Source organism: Tachysurus fulvidraco, chromosome 14 (assembly GCF_022655615.1).
Source record: "Tachysurus fulvidraco isolate hzauxx_2018 chromosome 14, HZAU_PFXX_2.0, whole genome shotgun sequence".
Taxonomy (NCBI): domain Eukaryota; kingdom Metazoa; phylum Chordata; class Actinopteri; order Siluriformes; family Bagridae; genus Tachysurus; species Tachysurus fulvidraco.
Window position 1 is genome coordinate 18,649,015 of NC_062531.1, and position 21,871 is coordinate 18,670,885.

General features: G+C 37.9%; 1 protein-coding gene across 2 annotated transcripts in view; it reads right to left on the reverse strand.

Annotated features, from left to right (window-relative positions):
- cacna2d3a (calcium channel, voltage-dependent, alpha 2/delta subunit 3a) overlaps positions 1–21,871 on the reverse strand; it is a 198,881-nt gene that overhangs the window by 124,293 nt on the left and 52,717 nt on the right. The gene's annotated exons all lie outside the window — the stretch shown is intronic.

A 21,871-nucleotide genomic window follows, 5' to 3' on the forward strand; every position in this document is an offset into this window, starting at 1 on the left:
TTATTTTACTGGATGTTCTTTACAGTTCCACAATATAAAAACACACTCTAATACATTTTATTCTGATTTGTCTATTTGTAAATGTAAAAATGAACAGGTCTATAGTATTAAACTAGACAACTTTTTACAAACCTTTGTCTGTGATGCCTTTTTTTTTCAAATATTGTCTGTTTATCTTTATTTTCTAAAAAAAAATCTGTATATAGTCTACATCAAATAAGTTTGTTGGTTTTAAAAGTCACCATAAATCCCCACTAAATGATTCAATTTGGAAAAGCCTTTAACCTTTAAGTTATACTCCACTCCAGTATCCTCTGTTGAACCCAGTTAACACTCACCCTGTTCTACCCTGTTCAACCTTCCCTTTCTTTAATCTTCCTGTTTAACTCCCATCACCACCATGGCCTACGTTACCCAACGTAGCTCATATATCTGTGTAATTAATCTGTGTTAATTGACTGTGTTAATTATTAGCTCTTTATCACAGCCTGGCCAGCATACACAGGTGCAACGTGGATGAGCTTCAAGACAAACTTGTGCTTCTCTTACAGATTGAAACCGCAAACTCAGTTCCTGTTTAATAAATTAACCTCATTTATCATTTTTTGTACAGTTTATGTACATGTTTTCATAGGCTTAAAAACTGCACATTTCTTTCAAATTCACAAAAGTTTGTATGAAGTGATACATAAAAAAAAACTACATAACACTACATATAATTTAAAGAGGAAATGAAATTCTCAAAGGATGTTATTTTGACGCATTCAGACACCTGTTTCAGTTCAACATCGGAATGGTTTGTAAAAGCGGGTGTTAAAGTGGGTACAGCAAAAGGAAGATTCCACAATAGGTTCTTAGGGAATTTGAGCAGGTAAAGAAGCATTTCACCTATTAAAAATTTTGTTATAATTCTGAGTTTTAGAAGTCACTATAAGAAGTTTGGGAATCAATCAATGTATTGGATCCAATCAATGAGGTTCACACCTGTGTAGTACATTCTCTTGCTTCCAGGAGTGTTTGCTTGACTACCAGGTTCCAGTTTTCTGTTTGCTATTTGTTCAGTTTGTAATTTAAGCCAAATGCCAAATCTCTCCTTCCATTTGGCCAACTCAAGGACAAAGACAATGACTTTTGTGCAATTCTTTGCATTGTGGTTGTAGCAGCATTAGAGCATTAAAGTTATATAGTACATAGTAAAGCCAGTAATGAACCAGCACATCATGTTCCTGCATAGAGGTCCACATACACATTGTGAAACATTTCCCAAATCTCAGAAACTTCATTGCACAAACTTTCAAGGTATGCCTGCTGAATTGCTCAAAGCCATGGTAGATCAGCTGTTCACACAGAGAAGCAACAATTTGAGGAGGTTCCATGCAAGGTAATGCACTGGTGATTATTATATCACATGGCCGAACACTTGGTGACATCTCAAATCAGTAAAACAACCTGAAGACTATAGGGGCTGTCATCAATTCCAGTAAGTTGGTGTTCTCCCTATTTTCCTGATACCCGGGCAGTATTGTCAGTTCACATAGAGACAATCATCATAGCAAAATATATAGAGAGGACTCTATTTCCAACTTGGGTATAAAGATTATCTGTTGCGCCAACCACAGTCACAAGCATTAACATAGACACCCCTGTATGATGTACCTTTAGTCAGATATGAACAAGGCAATAAGAAAATATGGACAGATGGCTGAAGTGAAAGTGACGTGACATACGGATAAGTATGGTGAACCATACTAAGAATTTGTCCTCTGCATTTGACCCATCCAAAGTGCACACACACACACACACACACAGCAGTGAACACACACACCCGGATCAGTGGGCAGCCATTTACACTGCAGCGCCCAGGGAGCAGTTGGGGGGTTCGGGCAGCCCAAGACTTGAACCCACAACCTTAGGATTACGAGTCAGACTTTACCATTAGGCCATGACTTGCCCTGAAGAGGGTTGAATGGCACTGGTATTTATTCAACATACTTCGCATATGTCACTATAAATGTAAATGTGTACAAAGAAAACCTAACAGCATTGGGATGTTATAAAACTTTCCAGATGGTGGAATGCATAAGTATCCAGGCCCCATAAACATACAGCATCAGGAAATCCAATCAAACAACAATGAACACATATTTGTAGAACAGATGCTTTATGCATTATAAAGCAACAGAGTGGCACAAGGCAACCGTTAAAGGTGTTAAATGACTGGGAAGTGTCAGAGTGCTGCTTCAGTATATTGCCAAAGAGAAGACTTGCAACAGAGAAAAGTTGCAAATAAATATACTAGTGCGAGTGCTAGTGTTTGCTAAAAATTGCCAGAAAGCCATGAAACCGTATCAGTGGTAAAATAAGTGGTTTGATATTCAGTTATGAAGCCATCTTCTAGGATTCAGTAATCGGTATCATGATAGTATGTTAATAAGAGTAAGAATTAATTTAAAACTAATTTTTAAACAGAACCTTTACAGTATGCAGGATAAAGGTTCTAGTGAAACCTAAATTAATATTAAACAAGAAAAAGATTAATAGATTAAGCCTCTAACAGGATTTTCCTTTTAATATCTCTCTTTATAAATCACGGTTTCACTGTCTTTCTGCTGTCTTATTACCCTTAAACTTACCCTTTATAGATCTCACTTTTTCTGTCTGTCTTTATTCCTCACCATCCCCTGATTTTCTATCCCATGGCGACTCAAACGATTAATCAAAGCTTATTATCATATTATCTGCTTACTGTGCCATATGCAACAAATCAATAAAGTGCTGAGCCAGACCTAGCTCTCCTAGCTGCTCTCTTTCCTATAGTTCTTCATAACTGGAATTCACAGGCTAGCAAACATCCACATCTCCGTCAGCTCAGATTTGAGGTGATGATTTATGTTACTGAGCTGCCTCTCTAAAAACAACAGCGATTATACAGTATCATACAGTGCCTGGTGTTCTGGGTGTAAAAGTACAGAAATTGGTCTGTTTATGTTAGTACCATGTAGCTGTGCCATTTTTTGTAACAGTGAAATATCACACCACTGTACATTCTTACGTACAGTTGTACTATGTTTATGACTAGATCCATAGCATCTGGTCAGGTACCAACTACTTTCAAGAGAGCAAGGGTTATTCCCATCCTAAAGAAACCTGCTCTGGATCCATCAGACATCAGTAACTACAGACCGGTATCACTTCTCTCATTTCTTTCAAAAATTCTTGAACGCATTGTCTATAATCAACTGTCTGTCTATCTCTCACAGAACAACCTCCAAGATCCCAAACAGTCTGGCTTTAAAGCAGCTCACTCTACAGAGACAGCCCTTTTGGATGTCTCTGAGAAGCTACATACTGCTAGATCAGCCAAACTATCATCCGTCCTTATCCTCCTTGACCTTTCAGCAGCGTTTGATACGGTCAACCACAAGACTCTCTTATCCTCCCTCAAGAGTCTTGGGATTTGCGGATCAGCTTGGGAATGGTTTGCCTCCTACCTGGAAGGACGCTCATATCAAGTAACATGGAGGGGAGTGACATCTGCTCCACGCAGACTCTCCACTGGCGTCCCACAGGGCTCAGTACTTGGTCCTCTTCTTTTCTCCTTGTATACTCACTCTCTTGGTGAAGTTATTTCATCACATGGGTTCTCTTACCACTGCTATGCTGACGATACACAACTTATCTTCTCTTTCCCACCCTCAGATGCCACAGCTTCTGACCGGATCTCAGCATGTCTGGCAGAAATTTCATCATGGATGACTGCTCATCAGTTAAAGCTCAATCCTAGCAAAACTGAACTGCTGTTCATCTCAGGTGATTCATCCCCAGGTCACGATCTTGCTATATCCTTGCACAACGATCTGATCTCGCCTTCAGCCACAGCTCGCAACCTTGGGGTAACCATGGACAATCAACTGTCCTTTTCCTCTCATGTTGCAAATGTGACTCGCTCATGTCGGTTTCTTCTCTACAACATTAGAAGGATTCGGCCATTTTTGTCCACACAGACTGCCCAGGTACTTGTTCAGTCTCTTGTCATTTCTAGACTGGATTACTGCAATGCACTGCTGGCAGGTCTACCTATGAACGCAATCCGTCCTCTGCAAATGATCCAAAATGCAGCTGCCCGGCTTGTTTTCAACCTGCCAAAGTTCTCGCATACCACCCCGCTGCTGCGATCCCTCCACTGGCTTCCTGTAGCTGCACGCATCCGATTCAAAACACTGATGCTGGCCTACAAAGCCAAAAATGGACCAGCCCCATCTTACCTCAAAGCCCTCATCATTCCTCGCACTGCACCCCGTAACCTCCGATCTACCAGCACTGCTCGACTGGTTCCACCATCTCTCAGGGTAAGAGGCAAGTATACTAGACTCTTCTCTGTACTGGCACCAAGGTGGTGGAATGAACTTCCCATAGAGGTCCGGACAGCCGAGTCACTGGCTATTTTCAAGCGGCGGTTGAAGACCTACTTATTCAGGAAGCACTTCAACTAGCACTTCTTTCCTTATCCTTTGCATTTTAAAAAAAAAAAAAAAAAAAAAAAAAAAACCTTGACACTTTTTCATTGTAACTTTGAACAAATGTTTTAAACTCGTGGTATCTTAAGTATGTAACCTAGTGAACCAGCATTAATGTATTCAGTGTTAGAGATTTAAGCACTTATGTACGTCGCTCTGGATAAGGGCGTCTGCCAAATGCTGTAAATGTAAATGTAAATGTAAATGTAAATGACTATACACAAACTACCAAAGAGCCCATAATACATATCTTTCATACAGCTGATGCTGCCAACATGTAAATATCCTTTTTACAGTTAATCTACGTAGAGAACTCAGCTTCATTATGTAATGCATGTTCAGATGTTTATCCATCCTTTTTTATTTCAGATATTTGTTAGTTTACTGTGCACTTTAATCCCATGCTGCTTTTGTGTTAAGTCCAAGTCTTCCCTGTTTCTCATGTTGCTGACACCAAATTTCCCCTCAGGATTAATAAAGTATTTCTTCTTTCTACTCTACTCTGCTTTTTTTCTGGGAATCCTAGATGCTTCATGTCTGGCATAATTTACACAAAATCTGTACTTAGCAATAAGACATTTTCAGATTTTTTGTTAATTGTAAGTCATAAACCACGTCAGGAGATCATAAGTTTGAATCATGATGATGCCACTGTCATCCATGGCCAGGAGACAAGCGAAAAACATTGAAGGTGCTCTATGGGTGAGAGGCTTGGCATTTACTTGATCATTAATGTTGCTTCCAAGGAAATTCAACTTGACTGTCTATATAAACAGCTGAATTCTTCCCTTTCCCAATCTCTGATGTATGCAAAAATATGCAACTTTGTTTTGCAAGAACAAATAAATAAATGAATGAATGAACTGATCAAAGAGGGAGGCAGTGTAAGAGTTTGTCAGGTCTTATCTATAATTCCAATTCATATGGTGCAGCTGAAAGTCTGACATAAGCCTCTGAGCCAAAGGTCAAAAACATCCAACAGCAGCAGCGCATGTCTTTTTAGACCAGCACTGCTCAACAGACAGTGGAAACTAATCTGATTAACTCTGCCGGTTTTACAGGTACTCGACCACATAACCTCTCTACAGCTGACCTTTAGTTTAAAAGACTTTTTATAAATACAATATAATATGGATGCGTCCTCTTTTGTACACAGCTATAGATGAGGCGTTGCTGAAGGTGCTGCTCAAATCTGGCATTTAGAATATGAGCGTGAAGCAATTCTCCTCGTATGAAAAACAAGCTGCGAGCAGAATATTATCTGCTGAAACTCTGCGTTCTCATGCAAACAGTTAGGTTCCTCTTCATATCAAAAATCCAAAACATAAATCAAAGATAAAAACTTCAATTCCAAACTTTATCATTTTGATTTGAAATGTTTAATTCCTGTAAACGTCTTTGCGCAATGTTGAAAGCTATAAACTGTCTACCTCTAACATTTAACATTTTCACTCTCTAGTCTCTTTGACACTCTTTAAAATCATGTACATAGCAGAATACCTTTACCAGTAATGTTCAGACATGTTGCATATACAATCATTTAAACATGAACATGAATGTTCATACATTCAATTCATTATTTGAATGTATGAACACTCACAATTGCAATTAAGGTCACTTTACACTGCTGGTAGGGTTGAAAAAAAAACTGTACTTGGTGGGATTATTTTCTAAGGGTCTTAATTGTAACATAGCCCAGACTGTAGATTCAAACAGACTCTCAGTGACACCTATGTCTGTAAGAAACACATCACCAGGGATTTAGAAGATGCATGTCAAATAAACTTACAGGTGTAATGAAAATGACAATAGGTTATTTACCACCTTATTGTTTTTTTGTTTTTTATTGACTGTTGAAATTATGCCTTATAACAATTAAAGGGAAATTAATAGCAGATACAATAAAGACACTCTGAAAACTACAAGCTACCAAAAAACTCTAGCAAGACAGAGCACTCATCTGTGTTACTGGTTCCTGTATATAAGCATAATCTTAACTAGGCACCACCAATTTAAATGCTTATAGAGTGCTAAAATAAAGGAATAAGGAACATGAGTCCAAACACCAGGATTGCTTTAAAAATACAGACCAGACCACCACAGCAGTGGTGGCCCAAGTGGTTAAGGCATTGGGTTGTTGATTTGAATGTGGGAGTTGAAGCCAAGACACTGCCAATCTGCCACTTCCTGTGCCCTTGTTTGAGGCCCTTAGCCCACTGCTCCAGGGGTACTGCATCATGACTGACCCTGTGTTCTAACCCCAACCTCAAAAACCTTAGATTAACCCTAAAGTTTGCATATATCTAAGTAGACATTAGTTTATTTTTACAAAAAAAAAATCCAAATATGATCTACAATTAAGTCCATTATGAGTGGAAATCAGCAACACATATGGTGAGGAATATGAGCAATCACAAACTACAAATCTCCTCTTCTTCTTGTTATTCTAGCTTTCTCTCTAAAAAATCAGTGACTTCTATGTTTGCTTTGCTCTCCAATAATGGCAAAGCATTCCAGGTTACTACTTCTGATGTGTGCAAATTATTCAAACCAGTAAATGCACATATAGTGGAATTTCATAATGTTTCCTCGAATCCTGTCTAAGGTTGTTTACCCATTTTCAACCTTTAATAACTTGTACTTTTTCAAAGTGCCTGAAGGATATGACAGTTGTTCCACTACTAAAGAAATTACTATTACGGGACTCAATGATTATCGCCCTATAATGTGCCTGGAAAACTGTACGGAAATATAGGAAATATTCCTGGCAATACATATCCAATACTACTGCTCATTTGCTGACACTATTTCTGTTGCTCTTCACACTACCTTGACATAGCTTTAAAAACAAATGCCAAAGACAGGATGTTATTTATCCATTACAGCTCAGCTTTCAACACTGTTGTGCCCTCTATACTAGTCAGGAAGCGATTGCTATTGCAACTGTAACTGGATACTGGACCTTTTGACCTACAAACTGCAGACTGTGAGGACTGGAAATGAAACCATCATCCATACTGACCCTGAATCTGGGAACCTCACAGGGGTGCTATCCAAACCCATGACTGTATGGCCAAGTACAGCAAATGATGGAAACAACAACGTTGAGATCACCTACAGGATTTAAAAAAGCACAATAAATGTTTGGTACATAAACTACAACCTCACCCTGAATGTCACCAAGATTGAAGATTTCACAGTGAACTTCAGATGTTTCCATCGACATCATATGGTTCACCTGTCATTCTGGGCTGGGCAGCTGTCTGACTGCCAAACTGCACAAGACCTCAGGGTTCTGCAACAGGCTTCTAAAATCATCTAAACTGAGCATTTATCACTTCAGCACATCTTCATGACCAGATGCAAGATTCCATCAACTTTGATGCCTTGCACCCAGCTCATCTGTTTTCTGGTTTCCCCTCTCCCCTCTGGCAAACACTTCAGCAGCATTGAGGAAAACACCACTTGCCTCAAAACAGCTGTAGCTGCAGGCCATTAGGATTCTGAACAGAGGAGAATAATGATCAACTCCATGCCATCGCTTTCCACTACCATACAGCACTTTATCAACATCTCTACAACATTACATTTCTCTTACTGCATTCTCATTTCAGATACTTCAACTGTTCAGATTTCATTATCTCATGTTGATGTATGTGATTATGTATGATGCTGACTGCATTTCATATTTACATTGTTCACAATGTTAATAGTTTGTTTTTGCTAGTTTAGAGTACATTCATAATTTTGCATCATTTATCCGAGTTTAACATTTACACATGCAATTTGTGTACTAGTTAAAAGGTTCAATTGTAATATTTGAGCGCTGTCTATGTAAGATTTTGGAACTGTAGCACCGTTTGTTCATTCTAGTTAAAACATAAAATTTAGCTATTATATATTATGCATTTAAAAACAGAATTACATGTGAAAAATGTAATTATGTGCAGCTTTGTTCTGATGGTCACCCAAGAGGTTGTTTCACCATCAACGTTCATACATGCGTATTTGATTCCAATAACAAAGGTTTCAAGTAACAATGGCTGAAGGGATAGCTACTGTATAATGGCCGTAAAAGAATGTGTGTTTATTCTGTTGCAGTGAATACCGAAGTCCTTGACAGCTTTAACACCATGCCTAAGAAGAGTTTCTATATGTATTAGAAGATAAGATAATCTCATAGAAAGTGTTTGGGCTGTGTATGAGATGAGTTTCAGGTATCATTGGGGTTCACAAAGATGAATGCAGGTGGGAAATCTTCGATATCAATAATAATAATGAGAGACAGTCCATAAAGCAAGACAAAAATATTATTCAAAAACAGCCAAAGGTTTGGCAATGAACGAAGGTATCACACACAATACAAAAGCCCAGTCAAATGCCAGGGAATTGAAACAATGAATAAAGGCGTACTTCACGATGAAGACAGGACACAAGAGGGTATTAACGGACAATATAATTAAAGTAAAATCTCAAAACTGGTTAAACTAACCATGAAATATTAGTACAAGAACCAGTGGCAATACAAGGGACATGAATCCAGACAAAACAATCCTATGAAAACATGAAACAAGAGAGAGAAGGAGATTCAGGACACAGAGTCTGTATATTGTTTTAGTATTTTGGCAAACTTGCATCTGCCATTGCCATTTTCAAATAGTTTTGCAGAATACCATAAAGTAAATTTTTTCTGAATGTTTTTCTTTTTCAAATTCAATTCCTAAAAACATATATAGAGAGATGTCTGTAATTTTTGTGCAAAATGAATTTTGCACACTGCTGTGCAAGCTTTCACATTCTCAAGCCAGTAAAGAGGGACAGACATGATCAAAGTGACCCAGAATATCCAGTGTCTAATGAATGTGTGATCTAATCAACAAAATTGGACTGCTCCACAATTAACCTTGCTCAACCAGTAGACATTTAGCTCCCATCCCATCTACTAGAGCTGAGCAAAGAGGTTCTTAAAAAAAGGGTCACTATAGTGGCTATGTTACTGCATACCTGTTTTTCAATTTAAAAAGCATGCTACGTAATTGTGTGTAATTATGCAAGTCCATCCTGTTAAATAGGTCCTATAATGTGCTATATTAAGAAAGTAATATTCCATCGTTTTAATATTTATAAGATTATTAATGGCTACATTTCCACTTTCTTAGTGCTGGGCACATCCATGCAAAATGCAATGCAAAGTTTAAGAATAAAGAGAAAACCCAAAACATAATCAGAGGTTTGCTGTATACACATGAGAGTGTGAGAGTATGCACAAGTGTGGGGGTAATGAATACCCTTTAGACAGTTTATAAAAATAACCCACAACGTCCCCAGTTTCCTAAGCCAGATAAAAGGCAGAGCAGCTCAAGGAAGGACTGCAATTTATCACTGTCACCCAGAAGAAGAATGGAGGAGAATAGGGGGATGATGGAAGAAAAGTAACAAAATAGAAATTTGTAATATTAATGCACTAATGCACTCAATAAAACACATTTTCCATGGTCCATCTTTTCCATGGTCCATGGTCCAGCCTTTTTTTTCCAATGTAAACATAGTCTAAATACAATGCAGCAAAATATTTCTCCTCTGTCCCTTTTGTAATGCATTCTGAAATGGTTTTAATAGTTATAGGCTTTTCCTGAAGAAATGTTAGATTTTCATTGTCTTCACGTTGTATGCCAGCTATGGTAATAGCTGATTTGGGTATTATTAGGCAAGGGGTATGAGGTCAGAATACGATCGTAGTGTTCAATAAAGATTTTTTTTTTTTTAGAAATTCCAGGAAGTGAAACGCATTGCTCATAAATGTTCCCCTCAGCCCCTGGCCTAATGGTTAGAGAGTCTGACTCGTAATCCTAAGGTTGTAGGTTCGAGTCTCGGGCCGGCCACGACTGAGGTGCCCTTGAGCAAGGCACCGAACCCCCCAACTGCTCCCCGGGCGCCGCAGCATAAACGGCTGCCCACTGCTCCGGGTGTGTGTGTTCACTGCTGTGTGTGTGCCATTTGGATGGGTCAAATGCAGAGAACGAATTCTGAGTATGGGTCGCGTATGTCACGTCACTTTCATAGATTGTCATAGACCCACCCCTCAAAAACCAACCAGCTAGACCACAACCTTATCATTGGGAAATGGGTCGATTTGTATTTTGTAGAACTTCAGACATCAGATTGTGTCTCCTTAGATGTCTGCCTTAGAACCAGCAGCCAGCGAGATGCAACTGGAAGAAACATTAAGAGCCTGTTTAACAAGTACTTGCCAACAGGTTCCAAACAACCTGCCCCAAAAAATGTAAGAAAATGTATGACTTGTCTGGGAAGAACCATATACAACCAAAGTCTCAATCTGAAGAAGAGAGATGGAACACTTTCAAGAGATCCCAGATACATACTGGTTGAAGGATCATCAAATTAGTATGGAAACTCCTTTGAGGGTAAAAAATTCAAGAGCCATGCAGTTACCGATGTACAATAAGGTAGCTGCTTTGGATTATGCCATCACAACTGAAGACTTGCAGTATAGAGCGAGGCAACAGTTGATGCTCTTCAAGCTTCTTAGAAATATGTACTGTACGACACAGTTGATGCAAAAAAGTACAAGAGTTTACTGAGTCCATTGTCAAAAGAAACCAGCCTAGAAGCATAGCAAAAAATATTCTATAAGGTAATCTTCTATAAGGTATTAATATTAAGGTAATATTCTATAAGGTAATGGAGCACTGACATGGTTATTGGCTTTCACTGCCTTTTAAAAAGTAATTTGACCTAAATAATAGCGAGCTTGCTGTGCTCCACCACAACAGTATCCCACACCCTGTTTTCAAGGCCATAGGTTGTTTTTTTTATCACAGATCTCATGTACCATGGATGCCAACCACCTCTACCCCATAATTACAGGAGTCTTGCAGGGTGACGTTTTAGCGTCTGTTGATTGCATCATGCCCAAGGCTTCCACGGGTGCAGGAGTGATACACATCCTCTGTGGTTACCAGCTAGGGGAGATGTGGTAGCTCAGTGCTTAGGGGGTTGGACTACTGCTCAGAAGGTTGTGAGTTTTAATCCCATGTCCACCAACCTGACACTGCATCAGTAGCTACGTTCATAGGACTCATCTTTAGTCCCTCAACTTCTGAGTACATGACCATCAAACCCTTTCAGAAGCTACAGGTGTACTGTATGGTAATTCCACATCCCATGTTACTGACTTTCACATCTAGAAGAAAAGGATTTCTAGCCTTGTCATATCAACAAGAACAAAATCAAATTCTTCACTACACCTGCAGTTATATTATGCTTGGTATATTGCATGCACCCAAACACCACTATCTACTGCATGACCAATACACTCCTATGGATTAACCCAGTTAAGAAGCATCAGCTAAACTTCCAAGTTTTTATATAAGTATTTGTTATATGAACCCAGACGACAAGCCCTGTACCACCACACAGGAGATGGAGACCAGTACAGGACAGAAGGCTGTTGAGGATCTGGATACTTTTTAGCTGCACAACAGCTAGCCTTACCTGAACCCTTGGAGCAGCATATATATATATATATATATATATATATATATATATATATATATATATATATATATATATATATATATATATATATATATATATCATAAAATACATTTATTTTATGATGCAAGCAAGCAAGGTTTTCAAATTTAAGATTTTCATATTTTCTTATTTATTTGTTTGTTTGTTTGTTTGTTTATACTTAGTTTTGGTACTTTTCCATCAGTATAGGAAAAAAAGTTGCTTCCAGGAATTTAATGTTTGCATGCAGTAAAATCTATTAAAATTATATAATATACTGTTTACTAAAGTTGCTTCCAAATCCAACTTTTTAAAGATCATTAACATAAATTATTATTACAAACTTTACTGTTGTAATAAAACATTTATAATAAAGTGCTGATGCTACTGTAAAACACTATTCATCTATTAGCGTATATCTATTAACTACATATTACACTAAAAACAGACTCATCCACATTAATCTTTGGACTAAACAAGGATTTTGAGAATCTGCCTGGAGCTTTCTACTCTCGCATCATCACTCTGCCAGAAAATTTCGATGGCCATGAAATCCTATTTAGGGGCTCCCAAAATTGCCTGTAATTGTATGTTTTAGAGGTGTGGAATTAAGTTTTACCCTGTAATGAAGAGAAAAAAACAATCTGGGAGGAAATGATTGCCTCTGAAGCTCTTTCATGCAGAGATATTATAAAGCAGAGGAGACAGAAAAGATACACAGTGATAGAAAGTGTGTGTGTGTGAGAGAGAGAGAGAGAGAGAGAGAGAGAGAGAGAGAGAGAGAGAGAGAGAGAGAGAGAGAGACAGACAGACAGACAGAGAGACAGACAGAGAGACAGAGACAGAAAAACAGAATGAATGGAAGTGCATTGAGATACACAATGATAAATGTATTCATTCATTTATCTTCATCTTCAGTAACTGATTCCATGAACACTGGGCTCAAATGAGAATACAACCTATATAAAAATGCCAGTCTACCACAACTCATCACACACTTATTCCTAGCAGGCCTGCAGCTCATATTCTGTAGTTTTAGGTGTACTTTTTCTTCAGCTGTGATCGATACAGCAGGTGTGTTTCTAATATAGCACAATAATGTAATTAACCAGGGTCCAGCTAAATTTTCCAGCCCAAATGTATCTGAAAAACACACAAAAGCTTTGAACCTAGTCCAAAAAATCAGGCAATTTAAAATGGGAGACACAATTAGACACGCTGTATGCACTTCTATTATATACTTAATTCCATTTATTTGCTAGGAATATTTATTTGTCATTAGCTATTTATAACTATATTTTGGTAACCTTATTAACTCTCCTGTCTACTGCTCCTCTACTGAGCATGGAGCAGCAGGATTTCAGCCCCAGTGGGCCTCTGTTATTTCTTGTTGCATTTATAATTTTTGACCAATTATGTACAATATAATTTATGAAAGCTATTTGGAGCAGCAAGCAGGCTTACCCATGATTTTTAGGAAGGCATACAGATCAAAGGAACATTACTTTATACCTGTCAAACAGCAATTATTTTTTTTTTTTTTTTTAGTCACTCGAAAGTGGTAATTAAAAATTTAAGCATTATTTAAAATGTATGGAGTGCATGACGTAATGTATTTTCTATGAAGATTAACATTTTTTGAATGGTTGCTATGTACGGGATATGTTTGGGGTTCAGCCCGGACAAGCCACCACTGTAAGAGAACCATTCAAACACCCACATGGACAAAAGCATGCAGTTTGGAGTTACACACCTAATACAACAACTGGAAAACAACATAGGAGAAAACTGAAGTCATTACATTACAAAGGAAAGCACACTTATTTTGTTGGTGTATTCTCCCTTGGTCACCATGAAGTGTGCTTATGTCGTTAATTTGCAACCCCTGTCTACAACTTTGGAAAGGACAACCACTAAATCACACCAGGATGGTGGGCTGGCATGCACACATTTTTATGCATGCGTATTTACATGAAGAGTGAAAAGCGAGGGGGGCAGAATAGATTAAGAAGCCAATTCCACTGGGCTGAGAAGGAGCTCTGGTGTGAGCAGATAAGCAGAAACTCTATCTCACTCTCTGCTGCCAGCCAAATATGTATCCAACAGCCATTCACACACACACACACACACACACACACACACACACACACACACACACACACACACACACACACACACGCACACACACAAACACGAACACGCACGCACACATACACAAACACAGTGATCAGGGTATGTTCCTTCTAAAGAGGCTTCACCCTATACAACAGGCATGATGTTATTTTTAGGTACATTGGGCTGATCTCTGTAATTGCCTTCTTGTCACCAGAATGCCAAATACAGAGCCATAGAAATCCACTACAGGGCAAGACCAGTTGGGAATGTTGGGGTCATGTTTATGAATGAAATAACCAATTAGACACATGGAAAGAGCTTATTTTTCATCCCTATAAAAGTCAAAATCTCAATTCAAATCTTAGCTCGAAGTAGCCTTTCAGAGTTGAGGTCATAGTTTTACAAGAATTTTTGCAATTTGAGGAAACTGTTTTGTGAAAGCAGAATTTTATTGTAAAAAAATTTTTAAAGAAGAGAGATTTAATTCAGAATGACAATGAAGCAAAATTGTTGGGTTTAAAAGCTCATTAGATTCTATGAAATGTATACAGAACCAATCCAATGATATTCAGAATACAGGTTCATTTTTGAAAATATATACTTAATGAGCTTTAAATAAAATAAAATAATTATTTCCAAAACTGGAATCTATAAGAAGATGAAGAAAATACAGTAACACTTAAAAAAAAAAGCTCTGAGGGCACAGAAAAATGGCATGAGGAGTCATCTGGCTTGCGAATCCTGGACCCTGGGCTTGTCTGGGTTCAGTCTTTGGTTGTACTTGGGTACTCCAAGTTTTTATGGTCTGTCTACCCCTTCAGCCAGCGCTAGCTTGATTGATCCAACCACATAGTTCTGCTTGGTGGGACTAAGGTGTCAGGAGTACTCGACCACTGGTCCGGTCATTAGACCAAACCCCTACTGTTTGCACACCCCTACAGTTCTGGGCTCTGGAAGGCTGTTTTGCATCAAGGGTTTTGCCAAAACAAGCCCCTGTTTGTGACTATTGCTGAATGTCATCAAGAGTGGCTGTCGCTCCACATGACATGTTTGGCTTTCCATGGATCCAGAAATACAACCCCAATACTGACTGGACCAGTGGTCGAGTACTCCTGACACTGCAGCAGAACTACATGTATGTGGTTGTAGAATGGGAACTGCTGGCAATCAAGCTAGCTCTGGCTGGAGGGGTAGACAGACCATAAAAACTTGGGAGTACCCAAGTACGACTGAACCCAGACAAGCTAATTTTTAATCACTTATTTGTCCTCCCAAACTGCTTTATCCTGGTCAGAGCCAAGTATGTAAATGTGTATACACCCATTCAAAATGACATGAACTATCATTTATAAATATTTGTTTATAGAACCAACAATTTGCTCAGAGCTTTTTTAAAGTGTTATTCTATTTTCTTTATCTTTTTATAGATTCCAGTTACAACAATTATTTAAGTTTAGTTAAAGCTCATTAATTAAATAAGATGATTGTTGTTTCAACACATGGATATAAGAATTCCAACATTGTTGCTATAAAAGATTGCTTTTAAAAGAACAACGGTGCTGATTACAGTGAGAGCCCTTAAGTACTGATACATTACATCACTGGCTGTGCTTGTGGACAGAATGCCATTCTGATTACTAGCTCAATTCATGTTAGGTTATTACAGATATGAACCTTCCAATACCGCAAACTAAGCAGACCTTACTCTTGGGAATCATACACCTATTCTGTGAATTGGCCTGTGATTAAGTGAGGTTTAGGTCATGCTCTGACCAGACATCTGTATTGTGCAACCAGTGATAAAGGAGTTAATTATCAGTTAGTGTGTATGTAGTGTTTAAACAAAAGGAAAGAGGTAATAGTATATGTGTCTCTAAAAAACAGGCAAAATGGTACAAAGCTGTAATGCAGTGTTTGGAAACTTAAGCATGTGTACAACTGAAGTATTACCATGCATAATTAAAGTATTTATTTAAGCTTAATTTAAAAAGCTAGAAATTCCAATTCAGTAACAGGCCACTAACACATTAAATTTCCCTTCTTAATGATTGTGCCGAGCTGCAGAGCACATCTTAAGGCCTAATCCATCGCTTCACTGCTTCCTATCTATCTACAGAACTGTATCTACAGAATATCCAGTGCTATGATTTACACTCACAAGTCACTTTACTAGAAACATGTGTATTTCTGGATAATCATGCAATTACCCAATCCTCAAAAAAAGCCTAATTCCATTCTTCAACTGCCTACGTGCATGGTGTCTAGACCCAGTGTTGCCTCAGACTTCTGTTCTTTGCTGCCAGCTCAATGTGATATGATTTCTACGATGCTTTTCTGGTCAAAACAGATGTAAATAATGGTTATTTGAGATACCGTAGACTTAGGGTTAGCTTAAACAGCCTGGCTATTGGCTTCTAAAGCCTCTTCTCACTAAAGTATTTCTACACACAGAACTGCTGCACACTAGATGTTTGTTGTTGTTGTTGTTGTTGCCATTGTTGTTGTTGTTGTCGTTGTTCGTGTTGTCTTTCACATCATACTGCATACATCTTTTTTGTGTGGAAAACTCCAAATCAGCAGTTTCTGAAACACTTGAACCAGCAAATATGGTACCACCAACAAGCTATGATCAAAGTCGCAAAGATATTGATGTGAGCATTAACTAAAGGTCTTGACCTGTGTCTGACTGAGGTAGTGCATTGTGCTGCTGCAACATGCTCGGGCTGAAGAATCACATGGATGAGTCACCATATTTAAGTGACACAACGTAGCATATTTTCATGTTTCATGCTCTCTCTCTCTCTCTCTCTCTCTCTCTCTCTCTCTCTCTCTCTCTCTCTCTCTCACTCACTCTCATATATGCACACTAATGTACTGTATTTTAAATGCATTAAGCCTCGTGCATGCAAATGTCAGATGCTGAAACAGGTGTATATGTGGGTACATGGCAATTCAAGAGCAAGAAAAAACTGTGAGAGATGAACAAGTACTCATACATATATAGGTAACAGGGAATGTTACCCTGTTGGAAACTAAAGTAATCCAAAGCTTCTAGTTTTTGCATACAGGACATAATAAGCAAATGAGTTCTCAAACGTGTTGCTGATGATTAGTAGTTGACAGAAAAAGCGAGAGTTACAAGCGAGTCAGAACTGATTTTTGAAGTCTAGGTCACATGCTTTGGCTATGAAAACAACATGAAGTGGGAAAATGTCCTACATTAGTGAAACAATTTTGTATATTAAAGGCAGCATTGTATAAAGTACTAGAAAGCAATGCTTGAGTAAAAGTACAAGTATCGTACTGGTAGAAGTGAAAGTTACCTTTTAGAATATTACTCAAGTAAAAGTCTTAAAGTATCTGATATATACTGTACTTAAGTATTAAAAGTAATTTTCTGATATTTAATGTACTTAAGTATTTGAAGTAAAAGTAAAATTTCAGTGATTTTCGGTAGGCATAAGAGGCACTTCATGCGGTAGGAAGAATCTTTCATTCCAATGTACAGAAAAATCTCTTGCAAATACGGCCACGGGTGTATAACGTTATCTTCTTCACACTGTTCAGCACTATCATCGGGGTGGTCGTCTACGACAGGGGTGGACAACCCGCGGCTCCCGAACCGCATGCGGCTCTATGCCCGATTTCACGTGGCTCTTAAGTTCATATCGAAGTTTGTATTTGTGTCTTTTTATTGTGCGTGTTTGCTTCGCTTGAGTTCAGTACGGTATTTTCGTCAAACGCGCATGTGAGTGGGATGAAAATACCTCAAAGTTTCCGAGTAGGAGCAAGATCATTTGAGTAAACAATTTGTGTCAAGTTTGCTCTGATTTTATTTTGTAGTAACGAGTAACAAAGATGCTTAGTGGAAATATAACTGCGTAAAAGTATACATTTTATCTAGGAAATGTAGTGGAGTAAAAGTGAAAGTTCACATAAATTTAAATAGCGAAGTAAAGTACAGATAAGTGAAATTTCTACTTAAGTACGGTATCTGTATAAGTATTTGTACTCCATTACATTACAACACCAATTAAAAGTCATTTCATCCTTTTGCTCAGGCTGATACACAGGTGTACCACATTTGAAAGTACCATTTAGTGGCTGATACGTCTGTACAAGTCAGTTTGCTGCAGAGGATTAACTGATTGAAGTGACTAGGCTTTGAGTGAGTGCAGTGTGTGTAACCCTTATATTTAGAATGCTGGCAAATCAAAAGGTATTGGTATGTAAAAAAAAAAAAAAAACACAAGTCTGTGTCCTATTGAAACAGTATTGATGTATTCATTGATGGAGAGTTAAAAAAAAGCATATTTGTACATTGTTATGGATAAGGGCATCTGCTAAATACCATAAGTGTAAACTAATTGTGGTGGTATGGGCTATAAGTGTCTCTCAATATTAAAGTGAAAGCTGTTCTTCAGAACTGTTCTACTGATGTTCTGATTTGGATTTCTAAATTAATCTAGATTGACGTAGCATTGTGACAGGTAACATTTGAATTGAGGTTTGAGGCATAAAATAATTTATGATAAGATTTCATTATACTGTCCACTTTTATAGTAACATAAAGTTAAAAAACGTAATGTCCGCAATTGACCCGCTCCACCCCGATATATCTAATGGCACTGACATTATGCCCTGCTCGTTTAAAATGAGCGGCAACAGGACTACGTTCATCTCCTGTCCTAATAGTACTCCTGTGCTCACTAATTCTATTCTGAAGCGCTCCTGTTGTTTTGCCCAAATATGCTAAACAGGCAGCGAATTAAACAAATAATATGTGTGGTGCTGCATGTGATAACACCACAAATAGATAAGGTCTTGCCAGTGTGTGGTTGGTTAAAGTTTTTGCACTTATGAGTATACGAGCACTGGGCACAACTGCCACATCTATAGTTACCATCTGGCATACTAAAAAATGACGTTGTGGGTTGCGGACGTATATCATTTTTAACCAGGAGGTCTTTTAAGTTCGGGGCACACTTAAAAATAAGCTTAGGTTTTTCCGGGAATATTCTGATTAGTTTAGGGTCTGAATCAATAATGTGCCAGTGATTGTAAACAGATTTTCTAAATTGTGATACAAGTGGAGAATATTTTATGCAACATACAGTAAAGGGGACTTGTTTGGAAGTGCGCTTATTTGATCGAAGACACTCATCTTGTGTTAACTGATCTAAACGTTTTTTGGCTAAATCAACCCAATCTTGTTTATACCCTCTATTGAGGAATCTTTTTGTCAAGTCTGCAGCCTGCTTTGAATAAGATATATTATCGCTGCATATTCTACGTACACGATTAAACTGACTGATCGGAAGACTTCTGTCCAACGGTCTGGGATGAAAACTATCCCCATGCAATATAGTGTTTCGATCCGTGGGCTTGCGAAAAAGATCAGTTTTTATGGTCGTGCCATCTTTATATACCTGAATATCCAGGAAACTGATGCGATGTTTATCATATTCCAAAGTAAATTTCAAATGTTCATTACAAGAGTTCAAATACTCATGGAAGCCCATTAATTCATCTAATGTGCAATCAATAATCAGAAAACTATCATCGATAAATCGCTTGTAGAATAAGATTTTAAAATAGATTGGGTTTCTTTTTTTTGTATATAAAACTCATCCTGAAAACGAAAAAAGTTATTGGTAAGGACTATGTTTGCCAAGTCTACAACGCACTCAGTGCTAGGTTTTGGCTCAATATTATTTAAAGAAAGAAAATGCTGGAGTGCTTTTAGGCCACCTTCATGTGGAATATTTGTATACAGACTCTGAACATCAAAATTGGCAAACATCAAGTTGTCAGACTTAAGATCAAAGGTTTTCAGCGAATTAATAAAATCGATAGAGTCACGTATGTAAGAAGGGAGGGTAACCACTTCTGATTTAATGAAATAGTCAACAAAAGCAGAAATATTTTCGGTTAGGCTACCGATCCCACTGACAATAGGTCTTCCCTTTAGAGGGATATCTAAGCCCTTGTGGATTTTAGAGCGTGTGTAAATTACAGGGATCACTGATGTTTTACCTTAAGAAACTCAAAGGCATTTTTATCAAACTCACCATTGTTAAAGTGATGTTCTAATTTGGAATATACCCCGATCTTCAGCCTATTAGTAGGACCGGATGATAATTTCTCAAAGAATGTAAAATCACTTAGTTGTCTTTTAATTTCATTTTCATAATCCACAACATTTTGCAAAACAATAGCTCCCCCCGTACCACAACCCTATTATCCTTACTAAAAATCCATTACAGCTTCTCTTTCCTCTTTAGACAAATTACTGTACACTTTATATTCTTTTTTCTTTTTTAGTAGACCCTTTACATCATTCTCAACTAAACGGCAGTACGTGTCAAGAGAGGCATTGCAGTGCTTAGGAGGAATAAATGTCGATCTTTTCTTAAAACAGCTATGGGACAAGTCACCAGCGGCAGAGGTATTGTAGCAGACGAATTGACTTGGTCCAAAGGGGCAACACTCCTTGTTGAACTGTCTTTCATATCAGAATGGAAAAACTCCCTCAATCTGAGATTACGAAAAAACTTCTGGAAATCAATAATAGTCTCAAAGTCATTAGTGTGGGTGGTTGGGAGAAAACTCAGTCTTTTACTTAAGGCGGACATACAAGCCTCAGACAAAGTTTTTTCAGAAAGATTAATTACCGTACTTTCCTCCTGGTCTGAATACATGGCTGTCTGCGACCTTTTTCACTGACTTCTTCGACATCGTTTTTGCTTGTAAACAGGCCTGCTCTCCACCAGCGATGTTAATATTGAGTTCAGACTGGCCACTCACTTCCGAGCCTGAATCATACGATGAGGAAGACAACCATGGTTGTCTGTTTCCTTGTTGGCATTGATGTCCAGGTCGTATTCGTTGGCCCTGATTGTGCTGTGATTTGGCTAGAGATTCTGGTTTTCCATCCCTCCAAAATAGACTTTGTTCTGCTTGTAATCCTCAGCATCCCATGCAAACTTGGCCTTCTTGCCACTCCTGACCTCACTAGTGCAGTCAATGCGATGGCGTTCTAGCTCCTTCTCCTTCTTTCCCCCAGTCTTTTCTTATCAGACAACGCTTTCAAATTGATTGTCCCGGCCTAATCCAAGCACTTTTATAGTAATACCTGCACATTCATTCAATTCAATTCAATTCAAGTTTATTTCTATAGCGCTTTTTACAATAAACATTGTCTCAAAGCAGCTTTACAGAACATAAACATAGAGCAGAAGGTAAACATAATTAATGATAAAGGAAATAATGAATAATAAAAGTAAAAGAATTGACAGAATAAAAAATTCTAGATTATTATTAGATATAAATAGCAGGAAATTAACACATTCATGCAGTTATCTAATTAGTCAATCATGCAGCAGCAGCACAATGAAAAAATGATACAGGTCAAGAGCCTCAGTTAAAGTTCACATTAATCAACAAAATAAAAAAATTGTGATATGTGACCTGGATGTTGATACCAGATGGGATGGTTTGTGTGTTTTCAGAAATTGCAAATCTCATTTAATTTTCACACAAACCTCTTTCAAACGTTTATACACAATAAAAGAAAAAAAAAAAACTGTTAACAAGTGTCAATTATATGAGTAGAAATGCCTTGCTGATAAGAGGAAATTGGCAAGACTGGTTTGAGCTTTCAAGAAAGATTGAGTAACTCAAATAATCACTCGTTACAACAG